We start from the raw sequence: 25,599 nt of genomic DNA, 5'->3' as shown, positions 1-25,599 counted from the left end.
ATATCTCTATTTCTCTATATATCTCTGTACCTTTTGAAAAAAAAAATTGATGAAAAAAATACAAAAATTGATAAAAGGCATGGAGAGGAATTTATTAATACTAGTATTTTGAGTGATGGTCTTAAAGGAAACCTACCACTTGAAGTGGCAGGTTTCAGAAGAAAACACCGAGCACCAGCTCAGGCTGAGCTGGTGCCGGTGCTTATTTTTGTTAGTGTTTTAAACCGCGGTATCAAGGTTTAAAACACTTTTTAAACTGTATAGCCGGCGCAGGGAGGTACGCGCTCGGCGCTTACCATGCGCGCGGCCGTGCGCGCGGCTACATAGGAAGTGAAGAAGAGCCGCGCGCATAGTAAGCACCGAGCGCGTACCTCCCTGCGTCGGCTATACAGTTTAAAAAGTGTTTTAAAACACCAACAAAAATAAGCACCGGCACCAGCTCAGCTTGAGCTGGTGCTCGGTGTTTTCTTCTGAAACCTGCCACTTCAGGTGGTAGGTTTCCTTTAATATTCCTCCTATTGCCTCTCTGCAGTATAGATCTATTGAGATGCTCCCCGAGTTCAGACCATGTCTGACCTGATGGAGGTATGAGCTGTAGTATTACTTCTATCATATTTAGTCATATATTGCTATAACAAGGCAACAACTATAATTATAACCAGCCAAAAGAAGTTAAAACCACCCAATAGGGAATAAACTCATATTGCAATGTATGCAAAGGTTCCTATGCTGTGTATATGTTCAAATTCAAGGGTCATTGCCAATTTAGTAAATTTTTCAAATAATGAAAATATCATCTCTATATCAAGATATCTGATTTCTGCCACTCAATGAGAAATCTTCATTCATTAATCTGAGCAGATGGATATCTATCCAGGTCATAATCTCACAAGGATATGGCCTACTACATATTAACAATCCATGCTCCGCATCTTCCTGTGCTTGTATCTTTATATTTTGGTGCATTCATATGGTACCTAGCAGTAACCGTAGGTTTTAGATTTACTTTTTCCCTAGGGCATGATCTTGTGTGTTCGTATGTACAATACCTCTGAAATTTCTTCTTGCATTAGGCAGCCATGGTTGCTATTCCATCAAGTCATGTTTTATTCCTCCCTACTGTGAATTCTACTTTGGAGCTTGAGAGTATGATCTATTGTTCTTGCACTTTGCCTCCTCTGAAATCTGTTCTTCTCTTGAACTTGGCTGAACTACTTCTTGTTTTGCAGGTACTTGATATTGTCATGCTCTGTTATTATTTATATCCACTTGTCTACTGCCGGATCGGGATCCTTTATTTGTCAATCACAGAGAGTACAGTATATAATCTCCTTAACTGCTACAGTCACATCTGTATTCTCCCAGGATACAAGAAACTTAGTTATTTCCCAAACAACTCTCCGCTTTACTGAATTTTGAACATTTCTTCTGCGTAGGGTACTAAATAAGTAATCCTCTTCCAGACGATGACCAAATCGAGCTTCCTGATGTTGCTGAAGAACACAATAAGCGCTTATGAGCTGATGTTTATTTTCAATTATCTGTAGGACAGTTTAGATTCATATCAATTTAATATCAATGTTGCTTCCCCAACCAAACACCCACCTGTGAAATGTAATTATTAACTTAAGAGAAGCAACCAGAGCGGCCTCATATGCTTCACAGAAGCCTTGGAAATATAAAACCACAGGCTTCCAAAATACAAGGCAAATTAAATAACTAAAAGTGTGTCTCGCTGTGATGTATTTCCGTGTGAAGTTTAAATGATCTTTTAATTTAAGGTCATATTACTATCATGTGAATTGAAGATTTTTGCTTAGTTGCTAGGAAATAAAACTATATAGTACTGTCTTTGCACCTGAGGTTAAGTAATGAATTCAGGAGTCATGTAGAGCTTTCTCGGTAGAGATCCATTATGTTTCTACATTTTTATTTTGAAGCTATCTGCGTGTAATATATAAATAATATTTGTAGATTTACAGGGAAAAGTTAAACAATTTTATCGCTTAAGCTTGAATTGTAAATACAGATGTGTCCATCCAATTTTCAGCTAAGTACAAAGCACATGAACGCCCACTAAGGAACTGAGATGGTGTAATAGGATTATGACCTAAGATCACGATCTCTGATCTAACACAACTCCTATCACCGAACATTAACCTGTTAGATGCAGAGGTCTAATGAGACCATGGCATTTGAGCGGGAGAGCCTTTTCATTGCTTTGGAAATCCGGAGTAATTTGAAGGTCCTACAGTAGTTATATTGTATTTTTTTGCCATGCATTGGAACCTAATTGTGTGTATATATATATATATATATATATATATATATATATATATATATATATATATATATATATACACTCACCAGCCACTTTATTAGGTACACCATGCTGGTAACGGGTTGGACCCCCTTTTGCCTTCAGAACTGCCTCAATTCTTTGTGGCATAGATTCAACAAGGTGCTGGAAGCTCCTCAGAGATTTTGGTCCATATTGACATGATGGCATCACACAGTTGCCGCAGATTTGTCGGCTGCACATCCATGATGCGAATCTCCCGTTCCACCACATCCCAAGATGCTCTATTGGATTGAGATCTGGTGACTGTGGAGGCCATTTGAGTACAGTGAACTCATTGTCATGTTCAAGAAACCAGTCTGAGATGATTCCAGCTTTATAACATGGCGCATTATCCAGCTGAAAGTAGCCATCAGATGTTGGGTACATTGTGGTCATAAAGGGATGGACATGGTCAGCAACAATACTCAGGTAGGCTGTGGCGTTGCAATGATGCTCAATTGGTACCAAGGGGCCCAAAGAGTGCCAAGAAAATATTCCCCACACCATGACACCACCACCACCAGCCTGAACAGTTGATACAAGGCAGGATGGAGTCATGCTTTCATGTTGTTGACGCCAAATTCTGACCCTACCATCTGAATGTCACAGCAGAAGTCGAGACTCATCAGACCAGGCAACGTTTTTCCAATCTTCTACTGTCCAATTTCGATGAGCTTGTGCAAATTGTAGCCCCAGTTTCCTGTTCTTAGCTGAAAGGAGTTGCATCCGGTGTGGTCTTCTGCTGCTGTAGCCCACCTGCCTCAAAGTTCGACGTACTGTGCGTTCAGAGATGCTCTTCTGCCTACCTTGGTTGTAACGGGTGATGATTTGAGTCACTGTTGCCTTTCTATCAGCTCGAACCAGTCTGCCCATTCTCCTCTGACCTCTGGCATCAACAAGGCATTTCTGCCCACAGAACTGCCGCTCACTGTATGTTTTTTGTTTTTCAGACCATTCTCTGTAAACCCTAGAGATGGCTGTGCGTGAAAATCCCAGTAGATCAGCAGTTTCTGAAATACTCAGACCAGCCCTTCTGGCACCAACAACCATGCCATGTTCAAAGGCACTCAAATCACCTTTCTTCCCCATACTGATGCTCGGTTTGAACTGCAGGAGATTGTCTTGACCATGTCTACATGTCCGCCATGTGATTGGCTGATTAGAAATTAAGTGTTAACGAGCAGTTGGACAGGTGTACCTAATAAAGTGGCCGGTGAGTGTATATGGAGGTAAAATACACTCATAAAAAACATAAACTTATCAGGTTACAAACAATATACATACGATACATATAAACAGTTATGAAAATAAAATGGGTTAAACAAAGAAATAACCTTATTATGGGATAATTAGAAATACTTCAGCTGGGGAATGCAAGAAAGACCATTCGGGCAGCCTCCCAGTGAAGATGGGACTTCCCGAGTCTAGCAAAGGGTTCTCCTGGATTCACTAATTTAAATCCAGTTGGGTTTTGCCACAAACCCCTGACTGTGAGGGGAGGTCTGCATTATCCCCACCCTTCGGAAAGTTACCCTCTGTGGATTTTTATTAAAACCCCATAACTTTTGATTGGAAGATGTTATAACCATGCCATTGCTTCCAATCATTGAGGTACCTCACTCCTTCTCACCCAGTAGCAATCAGTGGTGTTCAATGATTTGACTGGGTTTCTGCCCAGCCAGGCAATTAGGGGGATAGGTGCCTCACAAGCCCTTAACCCTCTTCTGTAAATTAGGACTCATAATAGTGGGAAACCCTCCCCCCACATACACTGCTCAGGGTATCTTATAAAGGCAGGCATACTAGGGCCAGGATTTGTGTGTCTTAAGATGTGAATGTTGGTGCCAGCTGAATAAAAGCAGCACCTGTTAAGGCCATTTTGAATTCCCTCTATTCACCGGATTACCCCCGGTGGAGAAATGGATCCTAGATGCATAGAGTATCATTCCTGTAAATGCAATAGTGTGGGGTAATACATGTGGGCTTAAGTCAATAAAAGAAACAAAAGAAACAGAAAAAAGTTGTATAAATGGTGAAAAATTATCATCGTGAGTAACAAAGATGAGCAAATCTATTTGTTGATTCATAGATTTGGAAAAATTGAAGACAAATCGTTTCAGCTTTTTTTCAGACAAACCTTGTAAAATGGTGGTTAGCTACTGCTATCATTCATCAGACTGTTTGGCAGATACATCTATGAAATCCATGAAAAAAAATTTTTAAGTGTGTTTGCTATCATGTTTCCCCGAAAATGGGACAGTGGGGGTCATTTACTCAGGGCCCGATTTGCGTTTTCCCGACGTGTTACCCGAATATTTCCGATTTGCGTCGATTTCCCCTGAATTGCCCCGATATTTTGGCGCACGCGATTGAATTTTGGCGCATCGCCGCTGGCATGCACGCAACGGAAATGGGGGGGGCGTGGCCGAACGAAAACCTGACGGATTCGGAAAAACCACCACATTTTAAACAAAAAATGTGTTGCGGAGCTTGCACTTACCTTCACTCAGCCCAGCACGGTGTATTCCAGTGCGTTCCAGGGAACTTCAACGCAGCAGCGCCACCTGGTGGACGTTGGAGGAACTGCCTTAATAAATCCCGTCCGGACTCGAATCCAGAGCAGAGAACGCGCCGCTGGATCGCGAATGGACCGGGTAAATAAATCTGCCCCAGTGTCTTGTATTAATTTTTGCTCTTAAAGATGCACTGAGTCTTATTATCAGGGGATGTCATATTTTTCCGTGAACAATGTATAGTTGAACAGAAGAAAGTGACTCTATTTCCCAGAATTTATGAATGAAAAACAACATTTTTTATTTAAAGACCGTCATGTCAACCACTTCTCTAACATCAGTATAACTCTACAATCTCTGAATTTCATGCTGAATTTCCTGTGGCTCCATTTCTATTGGAATCATTGGCCCTAATCTCTCATATTTAGCGATAGCACTTTCCTTAGCCCCTTGAGGACGCAGGGTTTTTTCGCTCATTTTTCACTCTCCACCTTCAAAAATCCATAACTTTTCCATTTTTCTGTGTACAGAGCTGTGTCCAAATAACACCTCTACTTTATTCTTTGGTTCAGTATAATCACTGTGATACCAAACTTATACAGGTTTTATTGCATTTTAATATTTTCAAAAATTAAACGAATGTGTACAAAAAAGGAAAAAAATAAATTGCCATCTTCTGACGCTTATAACTTTTACATACATTGGTGTACAGAGTTGTGTGATGTGTAATTTTTTTGCAAAATGAGCTGTCGTTTTCATTGCTTCCATTTTGAGGGCTGTGTGATATTTTGATCACTTTTCATTACATTTTTTGTGCCATGTAAAAGTCGTATTTCGTACATTTGGGCCCCATTTCCCGTCTCGGAGGTCACCGCCGTCAATAACCATTTTTATATTTTGGGATGCATGATACCTAATGTGTCTGTGATTTTTACTGTTTATTATATTTTATATCTGTTCTAGGGAAAGGGGGGTGATTTGAACTTTTAAGATTTTATTAATTTTTATTTAACTTTTTTTTCACTATTTCTTAGACCATCTAGGGCACATTAACCCTAGATGGTCAGATCGTTCATACCATATACTGCAATACAACTGTATCACAGTATATGGCATTTCTGCACAGCATACGTTACAATGAGCCACTGGAACATAGCGCATTTTCACAGTCAGTGATTTTATCCCAAGAATTCTTCCTCCATGTCACAACCTCTTGCAGTATCTACACATGACCTACGAATACTGACGTATGGTGTGGGGGGAAATGTAGCAATGAATGCCGCTAGGTCTTATTTTCAGGGGAAGCCTTATATTTTTAAGGGGAACTTGTCATCCGGATCCCTTTTTCTGGCTCCCCCCATGTACCCATGGAGAATAGAGTACACATTGTCAAAGATTTTTTACAGTAAAACTGTCTTTTTCTGAAATAAAGATAATTTAGATGAAAGTTTTTTTTCGGTATGCAGATCTGTGTCTCTAGTCCCATGGGAGTGGCAATTGAGGAGTAGGGCAGGCATGTATGACATCCTGAGGAGGGAAGCTATGAGGGGAGAAGATTTGGGGAACATGGGAGTTTTTTTTAAAATTTGAAATCAATATATGATGGAGCCGTTTTCTGAGGGTGGGGGGAAAAGCACATCTCACTGGCCACTCTCATGGGACTGGGGACACCGCTCTGCATACAGAACCTTTGATCTAACTTTTTTTTTCAGAAAAAGACAGTTTTACTATAAAAACTCTTGTAACTATTCTCTATGGGGAAAAGGAGAAACCAGAAAAAGGGTTACTGATGCCAGGTTCCCTTTAAGCTTGAAAAAATTGCACTAGGTCTTACTTTTGGGGATGTCTTTCAGGGAAGCAGTGTATAGAGGGATATAAGATTAACCGTTTGTTAATAAAAGTTTACCGTTAAACATTCGACAAAAAAAACCAGAAGGTTGCAAAATATGCCTCATTAAAGTTCTTCACTTTAATTCTAGAGATAACCTTACTGTAACTTTGCTAATTATGTGCAGCGGTGTAACTCGTACATGTTGACTCAATACAAATTTTACAACATTTTGGGTTAATTATGTTAACATGCTAACAAGACTTTGAGAGGCTCTTAAATCAAATAAATGTGTAGTATTCTTTGTGATTGTTCTGATAATGAACAATTTAAGTTCTTTAAAGTTAACTTATTCTGTAAGGTTACTGAGCACTCACTAAAATATTCATTAGGGGAAGTTATTAAAGATGGATTCTAAGAGCTTATCATTATTATCTTAGGAAATTCAGTGAAAATTTTTTACAGTTTTTCCTCACAGGGAATGTTATAGAGTAGGTTAAAGGGCCATACTTCCTTTAATCGTAGTATATGGTAAATTACTCAGATAATTCCGGTCAAGTAAAGTTAGAAAAAAGTTACTTAATCAGAAGTTAAATACAGAAAATGTATTGTTTTAAAACTAAATAATGAAGTATTTCATGCATGAAAGTTTCCCATGTTTCAAAATCTTCCGATGGAATCTCTGATCTTTTCCGGCATCTGAGCAGAACCTTTAATTAAAGCATATTGGATCATTAAAATGAAAGAACAGCACAGTATTATCTGACTATTATTAAAGAACTGTAAAAAAAAGAATAAAATGGTAGAAAAACTTTCTGGGGGTCATTTATCTCATCTCTGTTTGTTTTGGCTAGTTTTTGCCTGTCTTTCTTCCGTCTGTTTCTTTGGTAATTTATCAATTTCTTTTTTTCCTTGTGTTAAATTTTTTTTTTCAGATCTCTTTTTGAGACATTTGTTACAAAGGGGCTTGGGTTTCATCTTGCTCTGGTAAATGAGTGCTGGGGTATGATAAATCTCCCCCACATACTATATCTTTTCTCTATCTACCTTTTTGGCATGAGGCCACACCCCCTTTCCATAGCTACACCCCTTTTGTCAAGCTAGTCATAGGAGAGCCAGAAAACTGTCTAAAACCCTTTACAAATGTGGTGCAGACACATGTTAGTGCAATGTACGACAGAATTCTATCATAGACAGATTAATAAATTTCCCCCATTTTATGTAAAATAATTTATTAAAGCCTCATGAAGTTAAATCTGCCTTCTGAATGTGGGTGTGGATCATTGTCATCTGTTTTAATATGTGACACCTTTTTTGATGGTAGTCTGGGTTCTTCTTTTGGGATTTGCTGGTAGTTTCAGTTAATCTGATATAGTAAGGGAGGGTAGATTTATTTTGGATGGAGGGGTTGATCAGAGAAATGCGGAGATGAATCTGAACCTTTGCATTTAGGTCTATGAGCCTTTAGCTATAGCTCTGTATATGCCTAATATTCACAAAGGTGTTTCTTTTTTGAAATTTCAGTATTAGTTTTTTATACATTTCACATTATAAAAAATAAATAGGTTGACATTGCACATCAACCAATACAAGTCCTTAAAGGGGTATTCCCATTTTGGCGAATTGATGTTACTGTTGGTATGATGAAAAATTATACAATTCTTCAATATACATTTTGTATCAATTCCTCATGGTTTTCTAGATCTCTGCTTGCTGTCATTCTAAAGAAAGATTCTAGGTTTACTTCCAGAGGAGAGAAATCTGACCGTGGTCACACAGGTGCACAGCTTGTTAGTATCAGAGAGTAATCAGAGCTGTGTGATGTAACGAGCCGTGCACCTGTGTGACCATGGTCAGATTTCTGTCCACTAGAAGTAAGCAACTAAGCTTTCTATAGAATGACACCAAGCAGAGATCTAGAAAACTGTGAGGAACTGATACAGAAAGTATATTGACAAATTGTATAACTTGACTTAATTCAAACAACAATAAAATGCATTTGCTAAAATGGGAATACCCCTTTAAGGCACCCCCACTCGTACCACCATCCCACCACCCCCCAGTCAGAGAGGAAAGAAATTTTATTTATTGTAAATAAATAAATTAAAAAGCACAAAGGTGTTTCTAGACGGGGATTGATCATGCCTCAATTATAATAGTGAAGTTGACAGATCTATATCTTTATAGGATTGAAGAAACTTGAAAAAAAATGGTTGATTTATTAAGCTACTCAATTCTAAAGTTACTTGAAAATGATCAATATTAATAAAATGAAATAGGTTTGCACTGTATTAATGTTTGTGAGCATAAAGCCAAAAACATATATACTGTATGCCGATATCCATCACTTATCTGATATGTACTTTTTTTCGTAGGATAACTAAAATAAATCAGAAGATGATTCATTGGAGAAAATAGGTCATAACCTTAAGTTAAGCTTGGAATTTTTTAATAGATTTAAGCCTATAAAAGAAGTGATTAACTGCAAATGAGTCTTACAAGTGAATAGATGTCATAAAGGTCAGTTCTGAGCCTTTTCCAAGAATGCCAAAGGCTAATGCAGTAAAACAGACATAAAAGAAAGTAATACATGCACATCTCATTTCACTGCAGTAGTTTTAATAGAACTAAAAGTTGTATTAAAAATAATTACTTGCAAACATAGTGACCTGTCAGTGTTCACCAGATATATGATCCATTTGAAGAGAACTTCAAGTCATGCATGTCCTTACAGGAGCACAACCATGCCCCTTTCAGGGTCCACTTAATTATAGAAAATTAATTTTAAATTTAATGAGGATATTTTTTTATCAATTTAGAAACCCATGTTAATAGTGGTTATTCATCTTCTATAAATCTAACTCCAAATAGCATAAAAAGAATAATCAGCCCTAACATGTAAGCCATCCAATAAAACCAACAAATGGCCACTAGAGAAGAGCAAATTTATGACGTGATTGCTAGAGTCGGTAAAAATCCGTCAATTTTCTAGCACTTACTCACTTCAGACAAACTGATATTGCTCCAATTTCCTAAAAATTTGTTTCATTGCTTTACTGGCCAAGCACAGGTGGCACCAGAGATGAGTCTGATGTACCTCGTCAGACCCATCTCAAGGATAAACTACTAACGGATTGAGGACTTCTCTGCAAAACTGGCTGCCGGCCAGGGCTACACCGGAATGAAAGCGCAAAAAGAGGCAGCACGAGTGCAGACGAATCACTACTGAATAATTAGATAAAAAATCACCACAAGGAGGGAACTTCAGATATTTGCAATTTTCTTGCTCGGATACTGTTGTAATTTCCAAGTTGCACAGGAACACGGTTAAAACACATTGGGAAAGATTTATCAAGCTGTCTAAAAGTCAGAATATTCCTAGTTGCCCAAGGCAACCAATCACAGCACCCCTGTAAAATATTCATGTGCACTGGTAAAATGAAAGCTGAGCAGTAATTGGTTGCCATGGGCAACTAGGAATATTCTGACTTTCAGACAGCGTGATAAATCTGCCCCATTTTTTTTTTGTTTTGTACACTTTTTGACTGTACCGCAGTCGGGAGGTACATTTTAACCTGAACTGTTTACTAAGGAGACTTTTGATGTTTCTAAATACAGCTTATCCGAATTTATTTATTTTTTGCTGCATATTTACAACTGTCTAAAATTTACATTTTACATTTGAAGTGGTGAAGTTAGATTAGTGCTATCTACCATTTGCAACTTTTTGGACAGTTTTAAATAAATTCCCAGGTAAATACATCTAATTTTAGCATAAACAGCTGGTTTTGTAAGATAAATGCAACAAATCCACAAAAACAACAATTTGTGGTGTGCAAAAAAGGCATTGTGCAAAAATCTGTGACTTTTTGGTGTTAACATTTTGAAGAAAGGTAGTGATAGTAGTTAAGTAGTAAATCATGTTTTTTATTGATCATTTTTCCCACTACCTTAGGTGATCTCTTATTTGTTTTCCTAAAGAGGAAAGCACAGGTTAGAAAGGAAGAACCGAGATATCAAGGTCCAAAGATAATTGATAAGGAGTATATTTTCTTTGATATATTACAAAGATTTTTGTGTTCTTTTGTGCCTTTAACTTTTGGAAAGTTTGTTGAAAAGTTAGTGACCATTTAAGGAATGTAAATTCTCTTGAAACCAATTCAACACAATATTATAGCAATTTTATTTTATGAAATTCCTTATGAAATTTTTAGACACTTTGCTTACTGTGTTAAAGTCAAATCTTTTGGGATAACCCTTGAATTATTCATAATACAATATTTTCATGTGTATCATGTCCCTTGGCTAAAATTTGTGTATCTTTTCAAATTTTTCCTGCCACAAGTGTAGAAAATCAAGCTCATCTGATAGCAATTACCTAATATAATCAACCACAAAATACCTATTTATAAATCTATTAAGAATAAAAATTGTAACCGTATCTTCAAATCGTGGTTAATTTCCCTAAGGTATACATTTATTTGTGTTAAATCTGAGGATTATAGACTATATACTGAGTCATTTCAATATGTGTAACTGAAAAAAAATAATTAAAATCTTGAAACTTTCCATTTTCCAACTATATATAATGAAATGGAAATAATGAACATCTGGGAAACAGTTAGAAGAAGGCGGCACAGCAGCACAGAAATGGATTATGTAAGATAAAGTTTTAGAAAAGAAAAGATGAAGGTATGAAGTAAATGGTGATACCACTTTTTAATATTCCTTTGAAATTCATCTTTTCTCAGGAAAAAAGGTAAATTTACATAAAGATATTACATTTGAATAAAGTATGTGTTGTAAAATGTACGCAATTATTATTAGATGTAGACAAGTAAACATTATATGGGGGGAATTTATCAGTACAGGTGGTCCCCAACTTAAGAACAACCGACTTATAGACGACCCTTAGTAACTGTAATTTACTGTACTTTAGCCCCAGGCTACGATAAACAGCTATAACAGTTATCAAAGGTATCTGCAATTAAGATTTATTGTTAATCCTGGTTCTTATGAAAATCCTGCATTTTTAAAAGCCAATTGTCACAGAGACCAAAAAATTTTGACTGGGGTTACAATTATGAAAAATACAGTTCCGACTTACATGCAAATGAAACTTAAGAACAAACCTACCGAACCTATCTTGAACGTAACCCGGGGACTGCCTGTATAGATATATCTGTTTTCTGGCACACAAACTTATGACATCTTTCTCAACTGCCAATTTGCGCAACATTTCCAAACCTACTCCATTTTTCCTTTTTGCCAACTTTCACCAGATTTATGAAGTGAATCCAGATGTAGACAGATTCATAAAATTTAGATGCACCTTCACTCCAGTCCCATCCTAGCGAAGGAAGCCAGTTGCACAAAACCAGTTGCACAAAAAATTGGGACTTTTCACCAAATCACATCAAATACCGACCTTAACGCCTCAAATGCCAAATTTGTATTAATTTGTGGCGCATGGTCCGATTACTGTTCTGTTGTTTTGAAGTGTGATTTTTCATTGCAGGGGCTTAATTTATTTCAGATCTGTTATTGCTGTACTGCTGTCTAAAATCTTCTGGGATCCCCTAATGTCTGGTACGGTGCCAAGTCACTGGCTCAAGGCGAATGTTGTGCCAGTATTTAAAAAATGGCTCTAGAACTTCACCAGGCCTGTAAGCTTAACTTCCATTGTGGGGAAAATATTGGAAGGGCTAGTAAAAGACTATATACTGGAGTATGTGACATCAAATAGTATAATAAGGATGGAGGAGCAGCTGTCTGTGGATATTGTGTTCTTAGACTTTGCAAAGGCATGGAGCACTGTCCCTCATAGAAACCTGATGGGTAAAATAAGGTCTATTGGTTTGGCAGGAATTGGATTGAAAACTGGCTGAAGGATCGTATCCAGAGAGTTGTGGTCAATGATTCCTACTTGGAATGGTCACCAGTTATAAGTGGTGGACCCCAGGGTTCTGTGTTTGGCCCACTACTATTTAATATATTTATTAATGATATAGAGATATAGAGGTTGGAATTAATACCACTGTGTCTATTTTTGCAGATGACACCGAGCTGGTCATCCACTTGGCAAATGAGGTTTAATGTGGATAAGTGTAAGTTTATGCACTTGGGGGCTAATAATCCACAGGTGACATATGTCCTTGGGGGAGTAAATCTGGGAGAGTCCCTTATAAAGAAGGACCTGAGTGCACTAGTAGATCATAAATTAAATTATAGCATTTATACTATGAGAACTGTCAATCTGTGGAAAAGCCTTCCTCAGGCACTAGTCACAGTAAGGACAGCAGAGAGCTTCAAGAAGGGTCTAGATGCCTTTTTACACCTAAATAACATTGATGGTTATATTATATAGATTTTTTTCCCATAAATCATCCAATCCCTTCCTTTGTTGAACTTAACGGACGTGTCTTTTTTCAACCGTATAAACTATGATACTATGGCTATGACTATGATTTGGTGCACCTCAAAATAAAGGAATGGGCTTCACAAATGACATTCCACATTCGGAAGGCATTTGGAAGTTGACAGACGTTTTTTGTTGTCTTATGTGTGAAAGTTGTTATTCATATACTAAATTGTAAATAGCATACCAAAAAATTAATCAGCACTAACATATTTTTCATGTCATTCCAAATTTTACTCTATTATGGTCTTCCTAGTCTTCCTTTACGCATTAACAAATTGAAAGTCATTCAATGAAACCAACAAATGGTCACAATAGTCAAGACGGTGATTGGAACCAGGACTACTGGGTCAGTTTCCCTAATGGCTCACGTGCTCACTTCTCTTTTACTTATATCATTGTAGGTCAGTGTTGGCTTCCTCTGCACAATATCTCAGCTTGGCTCTTATCTTGTTACAACCATCTGGAGACTGCTAAGTGTTTGTAATGACAAAAAATATCTTAACATGTCCACCAAAGAGGAAAGGTCTGATTTGTATTAGTGGGAAATAAAAGTAAAGTATTAATAAAATAAACATAAAAACATGGGGGAAATTTATCATATCCTTTGTGCATTGGCATATGATGAAACCCCACTCCTCCGGCAGTGCTCTATACCAACCTTCTGCCTCCTCCAACCTCCTGATGTATTTGACAGGCCGGCTGCACTAGCTTACAATTCCTGCTCCATGGAACGTTCATGGTTGCTGGCTGTAGCAAGTGCTCAGGCACAGGTCAGAAAAGCCCCCCTTCTCTCCCCTCCATGCCCATTGTGTGTGGAGGTGGCAAAAAGGGGAAAATATGGATATGAAATATGGTTATGGATTCATAGCATAGAAAATGTCGAATATTTCAGAATTTTTAAATAAAGTTTGCCAGATATCTGAAAACATTTTTATTGAAACCAATATAAAAATAAAATATAAACTGGAATAATCAAAAACAGCAATAAGTTTTAATAATGTCCATTTGTATTTTTTTAACTATCACTATAAAATGCACTGGAGAGATTTTGAGCTGTTTTTATGACTTTTTTGTGACTTTTCCACATTTGCAACACAGCTCGTGATGCACTGTTTTTCAATGGATTTGTTGTATTTATCTAATAAATCCAGCTGTTTACACTAAAGTCAGATATATTCATCAACTGGGACTTTTAAAAAAGTAGTAAGAAAGTCGCAAATGCAAGACAGCGCTGACTTGTCTAACTTCACTACCTTGAAAATAAATTCAGGTTAAAAAATTAAAATAAAAAGTTTATTTTTGACCGCAATGAAAAAATGCATGAAAAAAAACATTTTGGATCTAAAATGCTTTATTTAGCTACATCAAAAGTTGTGCAAATGTTAACAAATGGACAAAACTAGTGATTTCAATTCTTTTTTTTTTTTAACAAAAAAAAAAACCTGCCAATGAACTGTATTTTGGTCATTTCGCAACTTTTCAAAATAAGTTGCATCCACCAGACCAAGGAGAAATGTTAGACTTACCGGCACAAGTGCAATATAACACAAGGAGAATCCATCTAAGACAAATTAGACTAAGAAACTTCACAAAAAAAGGAACTAAACAACTAGAAAACTAGAAAGAGAAAACAATAAATCTCCTCCACTGTGTTTTGAAGAACAAAAGCCGAGACAAACCACTTTCAAAGTGCCAACAATAGATAACAAACCAAAATGTCTCTGGGGACCTATCAATTGATTTGAGAACTACTATCTACATACAAATGAAATTGTAACATTTGTTAACATGTACATGTCCATCATTTTCATACTCTACACTGTACATAGCAACTTAATTTTGCCATACAGCTTCAGTATATTTTAGATGTAATTATAGATGTGAATATTTTTATCGTTTGACTAGTTTTATACATGATTCTTAAATATGCCTTTAAATCATTTAAGAGGTGGACAAATAAGTTGGCAATAAGCCAGTTCCTGGTAACCACTCGTTAAGTAGTCCCCATTATGAATTAAATATGATTTGTGGGGTAATAGATGGAATACATCACCTTTGTGAAATTGAAGGTGTTCTCTGTAGCATATACATTGGAAGATATTAGAGAAACATTACTTTTACCAGAAATTTGGCTTAGCGTAGCTTGGCAAATAAACTGCTCATGACGATTACGTTTCAAGTCCATTGCAATAAATTTTGTGGCCCCCATAGTTCGCTAACAAAAAAATAATACCCCACTTATATTACACTTCTCGGTTAATATGGTACCAAATAGGGTGCATGCCAACAGATTTGTATGATCAATGACAAAAATTGAGAAGTAGCACTCCAGAAAACTTCAGATATTTTATGTACCCCTGGGGAAGTGCTCCATGGGTGAATACAATCGCTGTAGTTTTCGGGAGTGCTGCTTCCCTACATTTGTTTGGCTTTGCGTTGGTACAAACATGGAAATACCAAGTACTCAGGTTTTATTATATTCTAATACATTTAAACAGTTGCTACAGGGCCCGTGAGGTTAAGGGGCCGGGTAACGCACAGCAGCATGTGCCAGACCCGCCTACTGACTCCCAAACAGCTGAATCTCCCATACGCCGGCAACACTGAACAACACAGAAATCTGCTATGGAGCCCAGCCACTCCTAGTTACGCCACTGCATTTAAAATATGTTAATCTTTTGTACATTTTTTCATTTTGTCATATTTTAACACAGATTTTTTGTCACATCACTTAAGCAAGATCAAGTAGGTGCCAGCACTGATTGCGTGTGTTGGTGATGTGTGTTTTCTGCATTATGTGGTATGTATGAAGAGCGCTCAGTTCCTGGTGTACCATTACATCACATGGAGTAGATAAAATGTTGTGTGTGAGTCCAGTTCAACCCCAACCAGTGCATGAACTCCTGAGCCAAGGTTTAAGACAAAATAGTTATGCCCAGCATTCGGGAAAAAAATAGTTGAAAATCTAGTAAAGATTAAAATATCTGTAGAAATTTTAAAACACAATGGTGCCATTGTCCTGCCTGATGCATTTTGAACCTGTGTGGTTCTTAGTCATTGTCAGGCTTCAGGGTATTGAACCCCCTGGACCACCATGGACGATGACACAAGCCGACACCTGGGATCGGAGTCTAAGTGGCACCTGGTTTTCACCAGAGCCTGCTGCAAAGTGGATTGGTCTTGCTGCCGTGTTCTACCACCAGGTCATTCCACAGGTGCGGCTTGTCCGTGGTGGCAGCCAAGGTCATGGTACAAAAACAGCAGGCAATCTCGTGCTCGGGGACAGGCAGATGGTCAAGACTGGGGGCAAAGGTTCAGGGTCTGGGATGGAAAAGGAGGTCAGGGAAGGCATGTAAATGGGTGCATGTAAATGGGAACAGGTCCCGGGTCACAATGCGAAACCAAACATAAGCACTGGACAAAGGTTTCTCAATGGCATGTAGCATGAAGATCCAGCAGGGAATGCTGGGAGGTGCCTCGCTTTATCCATTACCTGAAAAGGGGCAGTACTAATTAGCGGTGCGCTGGCCCTTTAAATTTTCTGAACCCAGCGCGTGCCCTAGAAGATGGGAACGTGTGCGCACGGCTATCAGATGGGAATCAGGAATGAGGAGAGGTAAGACAGAGCGGAGGGGCACCGGAGCACTGTCACGGTGATCTGTGGTCACCGCTGCCATTGTCCCCGCTCTCCCGGCTCAGTACTCCACATTGCTCCTGATGGCTCCGCAGCGGTCCCGTCCAAGGTGCGGGCCTGCTTCCTGTCTAGGCCTTGCGCTCCCGCTGCTAGGGTGCGCACGCTGACTCTTCAGGAACTTAAAGGGCCAGAGTCCTCCTCATTGGCGCTGGCTACTTCCAGGCTCCTATATAAACTGGCGACTCTCAGCATCCCCTGCCAGATCTTCAAGTCATTCTACTGAAGTGAAAGCCTCCTGAGCGTTTCCAGATGCCTCCGTGTTTCCTGTGCGTTTCCGGATGCCTCCGTGTTTCCTGTGTGTTTCCAGACGCCTCCGTGTTTCTCGTGTTCCTGTGGTATTCTCACGGTCCTGTGTTCCTATGGTGTTCCTGTGGCGGTCCTGTGTTCCTGTGGCGGTTCTTTGCTCCTGTGGTGGTCCTGTGTTCCTGTAGCGGTCCTGTACTCCTATGGCGGTCCTGTTTTCCTATGGCGATCCTGTATTCCTGTAGTGGTCCTGTGAACCTGTGGCGGGCCTGTGTTCCTGTGGCGGGCCTGTATCCCGGGGCCCATCCTGAGGTCTTGCCAATCCCCAAGGTCCTGCCTTCCCGAAGTCCCTACCTTGGCTGCCACCGCGGGCCTAGTCGAACCTGTGGAACGAGCTGGTGGCTTCCCGCCACAGCAAGACCATCTCGCTTTGTGGATGGCTCTGGCGAAGACCAGGGGCCACTAAGATTCCAGTCCTGGGTTACGGCTGGTACCATCATCTCCCACGGTGGTCCAGGGAGTCCACAGACTTTAGCCCCAAGAGACTCACCCACACCACCTTGTGTGACAGGCACACCAAGGAGCACGGGTGAGCCCGCGACCCGAGGCACCTGAGCACCTCTGACAGTCATGGTGCTACAATGAAGAAACATGTAGTTTTTAAAGGTGTCAGACAGGGTAATGGTACTGTTTTTGTTCTACAATAAAGCAATGTTTAATCTTCTCTGCTATCAAAACTTTTTCGTCTAGGTGTGGCACTTGAAGTACATCATATGTCGCTACAACTTACAGTAAATAAAATAAAACATATTTAAAACAGGTTGTTAGGTTTTTTGAGTATATATTCAATTCATCCACAAATTAAAATACTGAACCATCATTTTTGAGTTGATTGGTCTCCTGTATCTATAACCTGTGCAGGAACATCAAACCTCTTCCAAGACAGACTCAAAAATTAGTGTGGTGCACATTGATTTAAATCATCATGAAAGAGGACCTGTCACCCTCACAAACGGCACTAGGAGCTGCTCACTGAAGTAAACCGCTCCTAGTGCTAAAACAAACGCAGCAGTTTTACAATGCTAGCGTTATTGGAAACCTCCGATAACGCTAAAAAAAACCCGCTGTGCTGTACACTGGAAATGCAGAAACCGGTCCTTGGCCGCCCCGCCCTCTCCATAGGCCAGAGGTGACTACCGCCCCTAATCCCGCCCCCTAATCCCGCCCCCTCATGAATACGCTGGACCGCTTTGAGAGTGGTCCGGCATTTCCAGTGTATAGCACAGCAGTGTTATCGGAGGTTTCTGATAACACTAGCAGCGTAACACTGCTGCGTTTTTTTAAAACTATGAGCTGCTATTTTTAGTAATCAGCTCCTAGTGCCGTTTTTGAGGGTGACAGGTCCTCTTTAAGTGTTTGTAACACCTTTAGCTATAAAAAAAAATCAGTAAAGGCTGCAAGTAATTTATATATTGCTCCTTAAGCCAGGTATGAAATTCATTAGTGAAAGAAATATACACTAATTAATAATTAAACATAGATTATTTTTCATAGAAATACTGTATTTTTCATGTCTCTCTTTCAAATGTTTCATAGCTGTATCTAATGTCATTTAGTAATAAAACTTGCAAGCATCCACAAAAATTCATTGATAAAAAGCTAAAAAGGATTTTTATTACAGCTTGCATGAAGAAATCTGTAAATACACGGCATTACATAATAAGATGTGGGACAAAACATGTACAAGTATGCCCTGCAGACTGATACAACCAAGGGAGAAGCCAGAGACTTGCAGCTTTATTTTAAAGCAGACTTTGATGTTACAATTTTGGACCTCAGAAAATCAATTACTGTCTTGGGAATCAGTCAGTGAAATAGAATTACAAGATAGAAGTGCACATTTTTGGCATGTCTGTATAACTGAAACAACTTAAAGATCAAAATACTTCACTTATTTGCAGAACTGATGATCTGGAAAACAAGCAGCAGAAAAGTAAGGTCCGCATCAAATGCGTTCCAAGGGGAGCAGAATGTAATAAGCTGGAACTTTTTTGTTCAAAAATGGCTAATGGAGTGAAGTTAAAGGATAACATTAAGAAAGATTCACATCTAGAGGGATAAATTGTCAGTTCAAGGCGGAAAAACTAAGATATTATTCACAGAAAAGAAGGTAATACATTAACAAAGTAATTAAAAATAACTGCATATGCAAATACATATAATTGTGATGCATTATAGTTTCATAGTTTATACGGTTGAAAAAAGACACTTGTCCATCAAGTTCAACCAAGGAAGGGAAGGGATTGGATGAAGAAGGGATTTAGGGGAAACAATCCTATATAGCATAACAATCAATGTTATTTAGCTGTAAAAAGGCATCTAGACCCTTCTTGAAGCTCTCTACTGTCCCAGAGACAGCAGGCAAATACAAATAATTGTGATGCATTGGGGATATTATTTCTTAAAGTCCACATAATAAATTGCATATAAAGCATGTATAAAATTGAATTTTTGAAAATTTTTTAGTTGACCTCTAAAGGATAGTGATAGGCGTACCCAAACTTTAGGTTCGGCATCCTCCATTTGGCCGCTCTGCGTAACCTGGACTTGTTGCTTGATGGGCTGGAGAGCAGCCTCATTACCCTAGCAACTAGGCTTGACTATGATTGGCCAAGTGGGTCCTAGATGTATCCACCTGGCCAATCACAGCCATACCTAGTTGCTAGGGGTGTAAAGCTGACAAATTTTGTCGGGTCGCCTCATCACTACTAAGGACACGTCCTACCTTGGAGAATTCTGTAGACCCTTCTTCAGTCTATGTATGAAATATACTCCCTATAATATCTCATAGAAGTTATATTTAATCTATATAAGTTATTTATGAGACTATATAAATCCCAAGGGTGTATGGTCTGTATTGTATTTAGAACAAACATAAATATAAGCAATTGCCTAAAAAAAACTTTCCCCTAAGGGCTAGTAACACCTTACCTGTAGTAAAACCTATTCTTTTTTGGGCCACTTAACTCCACAGCCTTTTTTTCAGTTTTTGCTTTTTTATTTTTTATTCCTCCCTTTCCAAAAGTCCAAACTTTTTTTTATTTTTCTGTTTACCGAGGTGTATGAGGGATTTTTTTTAAAGGACAAATTATTCTTCCTAGTTGTATCATGTAACATTCCATGCAATGCTGGAAAAAAATTAAATGCTGTAAAAACAAAATATTTGCAGAATTTTCTTGCGGGTTTAGTTTCACAGTTTTCACAGTCTAGTACAAATGACACACTGGGGGTCATTTACTAAGGGCCCTATTCGAGTTTTCCCGACGTGTTACCCGAATATTTCCGATTTGCGCCGATTGTACCTGAATTGCCACGAGATTTTGGCGCACGCGATCGGATTGTGTTGCATCGTCACCGACATGCACGCGACGGAAGTCGGGGGGCATGGCCGAACGAAAACCAGACGGATTCGGAAAAACCGCCTCATTTAAAAAAGGAAATTGTGTCGCGGAGCTTGCACTCATCTTCATCCAGGATAGGATCGTGAACTTCAGTGCATTTCAGGGAACTTCAGCGCACGTCGGAGGAACTGCCTTGATGAATCCCGGCCGGACCCGAATCCACCGCAGAGAACGCGCCGCTGGATCGCGAATGGACCGGGTAAGTAAATCTGCCCCACTCTCTTTATTCTTTAGGTCAGTGCACCCATGAAGATAACAAATTAATGTTGGTTTTAATATGTTTCTATACTTGAGCAGAGAGCTAAAAAAAAATCATTTTTCAGGAGCAGCAGATGTTATTATTTTAACAATTTTTGGAACTTTGTGACTTTTGGCTAACTTTTTATTTCCATTTGTATGGGTGGCAAAATGTCAAAAAAGCTACAACTTGGAAATTTGAATGTCTTTTTTCCATTACAGCATTGACCATATGGGATAGTTATTGCTATATTTATTATATTGAAATTTTGGCATAAAGAGATTCCAAATATGTTACAGATTTTTTTAATGGAGCCCCATGGCTCTTATTTCTTCATACAATATACTTTAATTTAACAGGATAGCCGTTTATCGTGAATATACTGTCTCCAGTATAAGACATGTCATGGCACCCAATCTCCATCAGATAACTCTTCTATGACCCACAAAAGATCAGCACCTATGATGCTGCAACAGATGGCAAGTGTTAGGGGCATGTGCCCTGTTTATTGGACAGGGCCTAGGATCCCACTCCATAATAAATTATAATAAAGATCTGCTGCAGCTGATGTTTGTATTGCAGTGCAACATAGAATAACCACCATACAGTGTTTATTATGATCTCTCTTATCAACTGCTATTGTTCCCCAAAGTGTCCGCAACTTACTGTGCTAGACAAAATGCTTTCTACTTTTAGTAAATGTCCTCTTCACCTTTTCCCTGAATGTCCTTATTGAATCCTGTAATATTTACACATTACTCCACTAATAATTGTTACATTTGAATTTAGTGTACATACTGTTCTATAGTCAACTGGTGGTCACTATAGCAAAAAAATCCACCGGTTCAGATCTGGTCTAAAGGTCGGAACTGGTGGAGTTTGCGCCTGGGGCCTCTGAATGGATATGAATGCAGTACTGTCAGCAGGGTGAACTTTAAGACTGGTGTTCTAAATGCTATTCTTAAATGGGTATTTCCATTTCAACAAATAAATGTTATTGTTTGTATTATAAAAACCGGATATAATTTTCCAATATAAATTCTATATCGATTCTTCACAGATTTCTGGATCACTGCTTGTTGTCATTCTTTAGAAAGCTTCTATCTTTACTTCTAGTGGAGAGAAATCTGACCATGGTCACACAGGTGCGCGGCTCGTTAGTATTACAGAGAGTAATCAGATATGTGGGCTATAACGAACCATGCACCTTTGTGACCATGGTCAGATTTCTGGCCACTGGAAGTAACATAGAGTCTTTTTTATATCATTACAGTAAGCAGAGATCTAGAAAACAGTGAGGAATTGATACAGGAAGTACATTGGAAAATTGTATAACTTTAAATCATAAAAATAGAAACATTAATTTGCTGAAATGGGAACACCCCTTTAATGAATTCCACCAAGCAGCTTTAAAACAAATGAATCAGAGGTATTGTTAAAATTTTATTGTATTTCAAGGAAACAAAACTTTAGCCATGTATTCTCAGTTTTTCTTTGTATAAAACCCCATTTTGCTGAATAAAGCACATAAAACATACTGTCCGGATTTTGGTTTTGAAGCTCATTAGAAAGGAGGTCACATACCACAAATGAAATTAAAACAAAAATAACAAAAAGATGGGAAAAAGTAGATAGGCTGGCAGCTGGGAAATGGGCACCAACTGTGATGCCAGTTCCAGTGAACAATGAAATGATATATTCAGTAACTGAGCAAAGATGGAGTGGATTCTGCTTAAAAATACCGACCATCAACTAATTGAGCATGGTTCAGTGCACAGCGACGTTCCCGAATAAAGATCACTGAAACATAGCAAACTTCAATCAAGCATATATATTATATTCTCAGAGCAAACAGGATTCTTCACAGGTTGATTGGGCTGTAGGGACTCAGCGGGAATTACTGACAAAATTAATGTATCAGTGAAGAGGTAGAAAATAGCTCTAGCAAAAAAAAAAAAACTATTAAAGATGTCAAAAAGAGTCACTATTCTGGATTTGGGATTAGCTAGACATTAATTAAATACTTCAACAATTATAATTCTCTTTGCAGATATAAGGTTTAGGTCTAAAGTATTTAAAGGCAAAGGGGGATATCCCATTTGATATCTCATGTACATAGAAGATCTGTCTGCATTGAGCCTGTATTGTATCCTTAGAACAGTGGTTCTCAACCTGTGGGTCGGGACCCCAGCGGGGGTCGAACGACCAAAACCGGGGGTCGCGTAAAGCCAACGGAGCTGCAATTTTACTGTGTTTTTACTGCGAGTTGCATGGTTTGGGGTCACCACAGCATGAGGAACTGTATTGTGGGGTCACAGCATTAGAAAGGTTGAGAACCACTGCCTTAGAACCTCCTTATCAATGCCTCTCGATGGATACTCACCTATAATGCAATTTTTGATGGTCTAAGTGTAGGCCTTTTCTGTGGTGCCCTTCACTATGATTTTTGTAGTTTAAAAGTCAAGCTGTAAAAATTTAAAATATGCAAATAAAGAAAATAAAAATAAAAAGCAAAGAGCTTACCAAAACCTCAATGGCTCTTATAAGGGTTTTCCTCTCTGGTTGGCGTCCATAAACAAGAAAAAGTTGTGTCTACAATCTTGTATAATTTATACTACCTAACTAGCACTGGATATTTTGTAATATATTTCTAAAAAATATGCAAATATACTTTATTAGCGTGGGGAGGGAGTAGTTTCATTTGGACACACAGTCATTGTGCAAATTAATTATACCAAATATAAATGTCCAATATCATAAAACTAAACCCTAGAGGGGCCCTTGTATTCCAACATAATACCAACATAGATAGGGATATCCACAAATCAAAAATATTTAATAGTAAAAGATAAAAAGTTAGACAAAAGGGAACAGTTCAGTTGCAAAATAGGGAAAAAAGGAATACAGTTGTTTTCTGAATGTTTAATCCAGATTTAAAATAAAATCTATACTTTTATATATTTCGGACTATGCAGGTTGTGATGTACATACAGGTATAAGGGAGATTCACAGGCCAGAAATTGTCCTGCTCATCAAGTCTCCCATATCCCTCACCTCAACCCCAGCCTCAGCTTAATTGGCCAAATTGAGCTAGGTCGTTTACGATCACTCCAGGAGTTGTCGCTTCAAAGGACCACTGCAGCTGAATCATCTCCATGCATTCCCCCCCAATTCTCAAACAGACAAAGAGCCATAAAAACTCTTAAACCAATTGTTTGAATAGGAACAGTTATGGAGTTATGGTCCACCTATCCCCAAGGACAAATACATTTTCGGATTTGCGATCTTCATGAGATCACAGTGGTGATATATCCAGGGCTCTAGCACCCTTGGGTCCAGAGATATCAATATCTCTGAAAAGGACAATAGCAAATGGGTCAGGTTTAGTATCAATGCAATCCAAGGATTCACCCAGATCCAATGATACCAGAACCATAACCCTACGACTTCCCCTTAAGAAGCTATGGCTTGTTCAACTTAAGAACAAACCTAAAGAATCCAACTTGTACATAACCCGGGGGCTGCCTGTACATATTTTAATTATTTATAAAAATTCTAAAGATTTTTGTTATGATTTAGAAAAAATGGAATCAATTTGAACAATTATGTTTCAGCCAGTCGTCCATCCAACCATATAACTTTCCTTTGTAATGGCCATACAGTTTTGAGAAGGCTTCTCTGTTTCTTCATCTTTTCCTACAAAGAGGTTCAAAATGCTGGAACAGCAATTCACTTAGTGACTGGTCAGACAATCTCTCACTGCGAGGCCTGTTATCTCCACACAGCAGAATTTCTGCAGTGCCAAAGAAAAAAGGACGGATTTAAGCATCGCTGCACAATGGAGACATAAGTGTTCACTTTCATATTATTAATCTGAATATAAGCATGTGTCTTTTCTAGTACGCTGCATCTCGCATAAAAATACCACAAAGACTTTTTTCAGATACATGTCTCAATATATTTTTACACATTCACCCGTTGTTGAACCGATGCATATTTTGGCACAGTAAATTCCACTTCAAAGCATTCGGACGTAATATAAAGAAGTGGAATTTTGCCTAAATCTAGCATAGCTGAATTTGATATTCAATGCTTCTCTTTATGAAATAACATTAGGTTTCTTTTCCTCAAAGACTGGCAAGAAAATGAAAAGTTAAATGACAAATGTCATGTTACATCTGTAGATAAACTTACACAATGATATAACCATGAGATTCAACTGTGCTCAAAGTCATGCTGACGCCTGTCAAGGACAACTCTTCTGTCCTATAAAGACATATAGAAAACATAGGGAGCCCCCACTACTCTGAGTAGACTACTGTCTAACTCTCTGTAAATATATTTGATGGAAGTTATTAAGTACAGGAGGTCCCTGACTTAAGAACAACCGACTTACAGACGACCCCTAGTTACAAACGGACCTCTGGATGTTGGTCATTTACTGTACTTTAGCCCCAGGATACAATAAATAGCTATAACAGTTATCACAGGTGTCTGCAATGATGCTTTATTGTTACTCCTGGTTCTGATGACAATCCAACATTTTTTAAATCCAATTATCACAGAGACCAAAAAAACTTTGGCTGGAGAGAATTATAAAATATACAGTTCCGACTTATATACAAATTCAACTTAAGGAATAAGAGAAACCAGCGCTTTCGGAGACGGTTGAAGTATAAAGATGAAAATCGTATCTTCTTTTATTAAATCCTCTTTAAAAACATGACACGGCAATGTGCACAAACAAGGATACACAGGGTAAAATCCAACATGTTTCGCTCAGACGAGCTTAGTCATGGATACAGGTACAAGACAATCTTACCTCTATTTAAACCTCGCGCTAAACCGTGGCGTGTGACG

This window comes from Engystomops pustulosus, chromosome 1 (genome assembly GCF_040894005.1).
Source record: "Engystomops pustulosus chromosome 1, aEngPut4.maternal, whole genome shotgun sequence".
Lineage (NCBI taxonomy): Eukaryota > Metazoa > Chordata > Amphibia > Anura > Leptodactylidae > Engystomops > Engystomops pustulosus.
Note: the sequence above shows the minus strand (reverse complement) of the source record.